Genomic DNA, 9,682 nt, shown 5'->3' on the forward strand with positions numbered 1-9,682 from the left:
ATTTCTCAAACCAACATAGAGACATGCCAAACATAGCGACATCAATCATGTTGTCACACATTGTTACCACCCCAAAAAATGTAAAAGAAGTACATAATCCGTAAATCATAGTAGTAACAAAATCAAATGCCAATGGATCTTCTCAGGACAATCTCCTTCCTCTTAGCTTGGCACGGGTCCACACACTATTGGAGAAAGACACTATTCATAGAGTACATTATCTAGCTCTAAACACATGCAATGTCTCAGGTCTTCTGCACTCGCCTTCCCCAAACCACCACAACATGCAAACACATCCAAGACATAGTCGCAATGCTCTGTGAATGTTGCCAGCAACCACCTGACCATGTCACCAACATAGAAATAAACACCATTACTCTTGTAAGTGGTGGAAACAATGTCTTAGGTCTTCTGCACTCGCCTTCCCCAAACCACCACAACATGCAAACACATCCAAGACATAGTCGCAATGCTCTGTGAATGTTGCCAGCAACCACCTGACCATGTCACCAACATAGAAATAAACACCATTACTCTTGCAAGTGGTGGAAACAATGTGTCAAACTTCATTAATACAAGGACCATTCAAATCAACATCATAGAAGATGAGTGGAAAAAATACACTACTTCTATCCGCACCACCTCTAACAATTTCACCACATCAACTTCTGTGGGGAAAACACAATCATCTAATACATAGCTACAGTATACTGGAAACAACCTCTCCGAAATCTTCTCCCCACTCTCTCTGTCGTAGCTCGGCACAGCTTGACCAACACGATGCCAAAGACACATTATAAGATCAAGCACCTATTTGAATACACAAATTGTAAATATGATATTATCAAATTAAGAAGCATAACATAAAATAAATAAAAACAAGATATACTAAAACATCAATGATCTTACCACCTCTCTAGTGACGGGATGTCGATATGCCTTGGAGTCACACACAAGTGTCCAAGTACGATGAAGCAGAAGCCCCACTCTTGATGCATCCACAAGGAACTCCCCTATGTTCTCAGCTAAGAACATGGTGACCAAGAAGCCCTCATCGGCCAGATACTCGCAAGCAAGATCCATGCAACCCCTTACCAAACCCGACGAGAAAGTATTCCACTTGGGAATAGTCATGCCCTCTAAAAAGTCAAAATGTTAATAAGACAAGTTACTTTCTTGTTACCCTTTAAAATAATAAAATTTTACTTACCCCAAGGGATAGGACAAAGAGCGTCCACCAATAAACCCGTAGGAAAATCTACAAATATCAATCAAGCTACCTCTTGACATGGCACTCCATCTTTGCTATAAAGATGCGTCTTTTGAGTGGCAAAAAACTTGTTGATGCTATTTAAAACACATTTTATAGTCATATATTGGAAAACATACTAAAGTTAATATTTCATGGACGTTGCATTTACCTAATTAGAGCAAATCTATCAATTTGGATCACATCAACAAGTAGAGCATCAACGAAAGTCTGGTACTGGAATCCTGCAATCATTACTTATAGTAGTAACTTTCTAACAATCTACACATGCAAGTAACTTTAGATTCAAATTCATTTGAGACAACTTACCAACAGAACGTGTCATACATCCTCTCTCCCAACTCTCTCGACCTAGAGAGGACTCTACAACAAAAGAGATAGTAGGCGCTAAAGAGACCTCAACCACATTCATCCACTTTGGATCACTTGAGGTTCTAGGAGGTTCCATAAGCCCTTTACCTTTCTTGTCTAAAATGCCAACAAAAGGAGAAGAAGTAGCTCCTGTGGTTGTTTGAGTTGTCCTCACATTGGACTGTGTACCTTGGGCAGCTTTTATGACATTCTTACTAGCTTCAATCTCATCACTTCCTTTGCTTTCTTGATGCTCCTTAGAAGAGGATGCGTCCAATTCTTTATTACTATGGGTCTTTTGCTTGAATCCTACAAACATCTTTGTTTCGATCATCATATGCATGGCTTTAAAGTACACACATACATTCATAAATTAATCTTTCACATGGTTTTAAGAACTTACTTTCATGAAGATCCTTCTCTTGCTTTGGGATTACACCAATCGGATAATCTAACCACCGAGGACCTAATCCTGCTTCCCATGGTGTCATATTTTTCTCAAGAAAGGAGGGAGAATACATAGTGCTCTCATCATCGATATCAACCCACGCTCTTGTCAATTATGAAATCTCACCCAATCTTCCCTCTTCAACACATTGCAAAATCCACCTGCAACAATTATCAAAGAATAAAGGAAACTAAAAGTATTAAGAGAAGAAAAGAATTAAGTAACCACAAATTTTTTAGCAGAGTCTCTTTTGTTTTAGAGATCATTTTTCAAAAAATAGCCATTAAAGTCACCTTATCTTAGGCTTCCACGTGGAATTTAAGGCAAAGCAATATTAAAGAAAATCAAGCCACCATTTTTTATTTAATTCTACTTTATTTTGGTAATTCCATGACACAAAATATACAAACCATTCATTTTTAAGCTTCTATGAGTAGTTTAAGATATAGAATGAAGTACTTCTCATGCATTTATATCACAATGCAATAATCACCATCAATAGAGAAGTAATCTTAGACTCAAACCTATACACTAGCTGTTTCGTTGAAAAAACAAGCTCAGACATCTTCTCTGCAACATCCGAAGACTTCACCCCATCCATAAGATATGCAAAAGCCTGCATGTAATTACCTCACAATTACTCTACATGTAAATATATTCATAAATTCTAACATATATTTCACTTTATGTTTACCTGTACAACATGATTCTTCAAAATTTTCTTGAAGAATTCATCGAATGAATCCGGTAATTATGTCCCTTCAACTTGTATCTTTTGGATTAAAAGAGAGGCCTCAGAGTGCATATGAACCCAATATGTTTCTTTCTTCATGTAAGTCCAAAATGCCTTATAATCTTGAAATTGAGGACATAAGGGGTCTTTGGACTTCTTCTGACTCATGAGTTGCAACAATATTTTCTTCCTACAATACATACAAACTTAAACTTAAAGAGAACATTGAACAAAATCAAATATAGACAAATAAATACATCCAAAATACCTTTCACTAGGAGAGATTTTAAAACTTGTAAGGTAGTACAACTTGTCTCTTGTAATTTTACACATGCTTGTATCCTCCCACTTTATTCCAATCAACACTTTGAAGAAATCATCTCCATTATGGGGATTTGCAATGCATAGATACTTGTAGCCTCTATCTTTGAGCCGCTCATCCTCTAGTCTAGTAGCTTTATCTAAACATTTCTTCTTCTCGGCCTCATCTTAACCAAATGCTTCAATCTTTGCCTTTTCTTTAGAGAGGAATGCTTGAAATTCTTCCTTACATCAAAAATTAATTATGTAACCATTAAGTAAAACACAAAACTATAAATGGAAGGAAGAAAAAAGAGAGTAGTCACCTTCCAAACAAGTTGTGAAATCAACCCACAAGGGGAGTTATACCAAGGAGGAACACCATGATAATATCGGGCCTCTACACTCATCTCAACTTCTACTCACTTCCTCATTTCGGGTGTCAATCTATCTATAATAGATTCTTTGTTGGCAACACCAAACTCTTGAAACATGTACACGTCATGAGCAATGTTTGGAGTCACATGAGCTCTAGAAATGTTATTTACAACAATAAATTATGTGAAGTGAATAGTTAGGCATAATGTTTCCTTCTCATGGAGTAAAGTAATATTAAGTCACTTACGCATTGGTTGTGCCTAGGGCGAGTAGAAGCTCTGTCTCCTTTGCCTTTGGTACTTGTATAAATTGACACCTCACACTCACATGGTATTTCGCATTATCGGAGTACTCTGTATATTAAAACAACAACTATAAGATTCATATAAAAGCATCATTCACAATAAAGTAATTAAAAAATGTAAGAAAATGACATACTTTCTTTGATACGTCTCCACCATGTCTTCTACCTGTGGTTACTATCCCAAACCAGAAATTTCTTACCCCTTAGGTCATTCCACTCTTTTCCAAGAGCTCTCTCAAACTCATCATTCTTTTGACACCATACGGGTCCCCACTCTTCAAGGCTGCTTGTTGTCAGTGGCATTATCTCTCCTCTAGCACCCTCCATGAAAACAAGAAAATGACCCATAGTTTCAAGATAAGCAGATGAGTCAAAAGAAGGTATCAACCATTGTGCATCATCGATGGCAAATCTAACTGCTTCATGAGCCACCAATCTACATAGAGGAATAGGAGGAGGCGTAGTCCGTTTCTTCACATAAAATTGACTCAACACATCATTCATCAAGCCAAGAGAAACTTGTTTGCCCAATGGTCTTGAATGTTTCTTCTCCTTACCATCATCCTCTCTACCATGATCACTGTCATTACTCACCTCTTCATTTTCATCAAGACCTTCTTCATCCAAATTAGCCTCTACAAAAAGAAACAAAAAAACATAAATCGTAAAAAGAAAAGTAAAAGTAGTCAATGTTATAAACCATGGCAATGGGTTATACATACCTTCTATATGATTAGAATCCTCATCCACATTGGCTTCATCATCAATGAAAACACATTTTTTGTCACATATGTGTTTTTTCTTTTTAGGGGTAGTGTCTAAAGGACATACACGTGAAGATGCTTCTTGTTCTATCATTGTTTTAGAAATACATCGTAAACGCAACTTCATGTTCACATCAGGGCTATTATGTTGAGAAACTTGGATCTTTCTTTTTGTGTTCTTTCTCCTGGGTGCCATTAAATAAACTATAAAAATCATACAATATTCAAAAGTTAGATGTTTGGCAAAACAAAAAAAATATTTGAAGTATAAAAAGCTTAAAAAATGGATAGAGTCTATTTTGTTTCTACACAACTCTTATGTTTTTTATAATTTCAAGGCACTATTTTCTATAAGTACTTAAACATAGTAGGTGTTTGAGCTCTCTAATTATCCACTTGTAAGCGGATGATTGGAGAGCTTAATAATTAAGTCATATGTTTTATATAACCTTGACTCAATAACTACATTCAAAGTAATCAAATATTTAAAACTTAAAGATTTATCAAAAGCAACAAATTATTCTAAGTATAAGAAGCAAAAAAACATTGACAAAATCTCCTTTATTTCTTCATAAATTTTGAAATAAACTTATCCACCTTTATTATAAAGGCCTCTACGGGAGATTAAGAACAAAATTATACCAAAACTAACCTCTTTCTCAAGATAACAATAGATCGATTTCAAATCACAATTTCAAGACACTATTTCCTATAAGTAGCTAAACTGTAGTAGGTGTTTGAGCTCTCTAATCATCCGCTTGCAAGCGGATGATCAGAGAGATCAACAACTCCTATATTTTTTGTAGTTCTAATGCAATATTTTGAAATAGCCATTAAAACTAATCTCTTTTTCAAGATAACAGTACGTTTTAAATCACAATTTCCTATTACTACTTAAACCGTAGTAGGTGTTTGAGCTCTCTAATCATCCGCTTGCAAGAGGATGATTGGAGAGCTTAACAAACCCTATGTTTTTTGTAATTTTGACTCCATAACTACACTCAAGATTTAGAAAATATTCAAAACTTTAAAGATTTATTAAAAAAAAAATTATTCTAAGTATAAGAAACAAATTTTTTTTGACAGAATCTCCTTTATTTTTTCATAAAATTTCAAAATAAACTTATCCACCTTTATTATAAAGGCCTCTACAGGAGATTAAGGACAAAAGTATACCAAAACTAACCTCTTTCTCAAGATAACAATAGATTTCAAATCACAATTTCAAGACACTATTTCCTATAAGTAGCTAAACTGTAGTAGGTGTTTGAGCTCTCTAATCATCCGCTTGCAAGCGGATGATCAGAGAGCTCAACAACTCCTATATTTTTTGTAGTTCTAATGCAATATTTTAAAATAGCCATTAAAACTAACCTCTTTTTCAAGATAACAGTACGTTTTATATCATAATTTCTTATTACTACTTAAACCGTAGTAGGTGTTTGAGCTCTCTAATCATCCGCTTGCAAGCGGATGATTGGAGAGCTTAACAAACCTTATGTTTTTAATAATTTTGACTCAATAACTACACTCAAAGTAATAAAATATTCAAAACTTTAAAGTTTATGAAAAGCCAAAAATTATTCGAAGTATAAGAAATATTTTTTTTTTGATAGAAACTCCTTTATTTTTTCATAAAATTTCAAAATAGACTTATCCAACTTTATTATAAAGGTCTCTACGGGAGATTAAGGACAAAATTATACCAAAACTAACCTCTTTCTCAAAATAACAATATACTTCAAGACACTATTTCCTATAAGTAGTTAAACCATAGTAGGTGTTTGAGACCTCTAATCATCCACTTGCAAGCGGATGATCAGAGAACTCAACAACTCCTATATTTTTTGTAGTTCTGATGCAATATTTTAAATAGCCATTAAAACTAACCTCTTTCTCAAGATAACAGTACGCTTTAAATCATAATTTCCTATTACTACTTAAACCATAGTAGGTGTTTGAGCTCTTTAATCATCCGCTTGCAAGCGGATGATTGGAGAGCTTAACAAGCCGTATGTTTTTTTAAATTTTGACTCAATAATAAAAAATTAGCAATAAAACTAATCTATTGTTGAATGTGCAAATGAATACAATATAAAAATTGTATATAAAAAAGATTCGAGACTCAGATCTTTATCAAAATCAAAAATATAATTCAATGTAGATATAAAAGCTCTTTGATCATCTGCCTTGCAAGCGGATGATGAGAGAGCTCAAAATCCAAGAGGACCTAAAAGTAAAGTCAGTAAAGTTAGAGGACATACATTCTTTATACCGTGTGATGGAAACGCGCAAAAAGGTAATCGACTACTTGCAAAGACCACGTGATGTCAAGAGAGTTAATTTAACCTGATGTCCTCTTTTAACCTAAAACACAATATGAATGCATAGACATGTGACATTGGGTACAAAATCTAAATAAAAAGAGAAAAACTTGATGTCCTTTTTTTGGGACCCACTTAGAAAATTGTGTAATAATTATGAAGTTCAACCTTAGTAAAAACACTCCCTCTCTACCTCACTCTGTGTCACTCTGTGATAGAAAAAACATGAAACACGAATAATCTTGGAATGTAACATCAATGAAAACACGATATCAATATACATCAACATGGGGCCACTGTATCAATATAGAAGTGGATATTGCCACCATGTTCAATCATGCATTTGGCCACTGGCGAACTTGGACGTTAAGCTATCCTTTGGATTTGTGTCTGTCATAGTACAATGGGAGAGAGAGTGTCTACCACATATCACTCTTGGCAGGGGGCACGTCCACCACCTCATGTCAAGGCCTCGAGGTAGACCATGAGATCCTATCATCGGTGAGCCCATTGGTGGCACATGCTATCATGCATGGAGTCCTACAGCCTTCAAAACAATCAAAGCAGAGCATCACCTAGCAACCATGTCCAACATGCACAAAAAAGGAAATTTTCAAACTTTACAGATAATATAATTTTATATTAAAACACAATGAAAAAATTATATTATATAAAGTATTCTTTGGTTCATTGTTTCAGACTTTGACTATGGTGGAAAATGTGCCAAGCCGTTCATCATTAGTCCTCGATAGTGAAGGGGATCGTTCGCAGCTCCCCATTGAATCTCTCTCTCTCTCTCTCTCTCTGGCGGATTGAGAGTCTTTGCATGAACTTTTGAAATGCAAGGTTAGAAGTTTATGAGGTAGAACTCCGTTCTTTTTCTCTCAATAACTCTGACATCCAAGGCCCTTGTATGCTACTGACTCTTTTTACTAGATCTAGCATCATAGGCATCTACTTTGGCTCCCTTAAGTGCAACACAAGACTAAAGAAAGAGGAAGAGAAATTAGCGGTACCATGGTCACTAGCAAACATTGAAGCATCTGCAAGATCAGGTAGGAAATGCAAAGGATGTGCACCTTATAAATGATCTACAGGTAAAAGATGACTAGATCTATATGAAAGACCTGGATGACAATGAAAATATTTGCAAATGCATTTGCACGACATTAAGGACAAAGATGTAGGTTGGGAATCATAAATAACACATCCAAAGCATTGTTAAGTAGATAAATGCCCTCCATTGTTCTAATGTTAAGTAGCGTAAAATAGTTAACCTTATCCACTTAATAATTTAATGCTCTTGACCTATTGAAAAATCACCATATTGCAAACTACTTGTAACCCAAATAGACTTTGTGTGCTATGCAACCCAATATGCGTTCTTTGGTTCCTATCCCAAAGTGGATAAATCCACACGTTTTTTAACCCGCCACCACCAAAAAATTGAATTCCAAGATGCAAAGCCAATAAAAGTACATTAAGCCTTTTACTTCTCATGTGGAAACCAACCATCAGGTTTTGGAGGCGATGTAGACAATCATGGATACAAAGACAAAATTGAAGCGATGGATTGAAAGCATGCAAAAGCGATGGATTGAGAGCTCGGCAGCACTTTACTCTATCAAGCGATGGATTAATTTATTGTGCACTTAAAAATCACACTTGAGAGAGAGAATCCTCGCAAAGCAAAAATTGTATGGCCAAAGAATTCACTATTGATTGGAAAAATCCCATGGAGGACAAGATTATGTGTATCACCTCCTTTGAGAAGTTCCTACAGGATTGTATCAAGGTTGGGACATGACAACCCTCCAAGGCGCCCCCCCAAGTAAGGCCACATCAATGATGGGCGACGCCCCAGTGTGACATAGGCCTTAGTGAAACTTATACATCGTGCACGCGGTAGTAAACAGCCCTGCAATGTTGGACATGGGAATGTGTAGCGCAAATCAAGCGCAATTAGAAGCTACTTGTGAAACCCACGTGTGAATATGCTCTAGCCAAAAAACACTCACATTTCTAAAGTACCCTTCATATTTTGTCATAAATTCTCAAAATGCCCTTCATAAATTTCCAAGACGGATTGTCTATCATTACAAATATATTGTATATCTGCATAATCTCCTCTTTTTGATCTTGAGAAACTCAATAAGGAGGTTTATTAGGTGGTGAGCTTCTTGAAAGAAATTCAATTGCATGGTTGTCATTCTCTCATTTGGGAGGTAGTTCACAAGGGATGTCGTCAATAAAAACATCTTGGAACCACTTGAGGAAATTGGATAACTATAATTCCTTTTGATTGTTTATAATTTCCTTTGCTAAAACATTAGGTTCACTTTCAGAATCTTTAACAAAAATCATGTGCATGGAAAAGAGTTCTTTATTGACTTATTGAAATCTTTTTTATGTACAATGGGTATGGTGTTAGCCAAATCCTTAGCACCTACGTACATATCTTTTTCCCTTAACCTAAAGTAGATTTGCCTTTTAGAGAATTTAACATTGGCAACCATCCAATCAAACCATGGTGCCCCTAAAATTACATCCTCATGCCTGAGAAGAGAGATGAATAGAAATCCTCCTTGTCCACATAGCTATTACTATATACATGTGGTAGTGATGTGTGTAAACACACTAGGACCGCCGGGGCATTTTTTCCCTCTTTAGGAGGTTTTTTCCCCCGTGCATTGTATATACGCCCATCACTCTAGGGCTATCTATCTTTCCATTGCACACTAGGTAATACACTCTCTATTGTGTGCCTTGAGCTTCCTTCTGTTGGAGCTATTTATGGCTCACTCTACTCA

The 9,682-nt window shown here is 35.7% G+C and overlaps 1 pseudogene; it reads right to left on the bottom strand.

Annotated features, from left to right (window-relative positions):
- Window positions 1–201: 201 nt before the first annotated feature.
- Window positions 202–2,634, bottom strand: LOC147440954 (uncharacterized; annotated as a pseudogene).
- Between the last annotated feature and the right edge of the window lie 7,048 nt (window positions 2,635–9,682).

The sequence above is a fragment of the Adiantum capillus-veneris genome, chromosome 15 (genome assembly GCF_014529385.1).
Source record: "Adiantum capillus-veneris isolate H3 chromosome 15, ASM1452938v2, whole genome shotgun sequence".
Taxonomy (NCBI): domain Eukaryota; kingdom Viridiplantae; phylum Streptophyta; class Polypodiopsida; order Polypodiales; family Pteridaceae; genus Adiantum; species Adiantum capillus-veneris.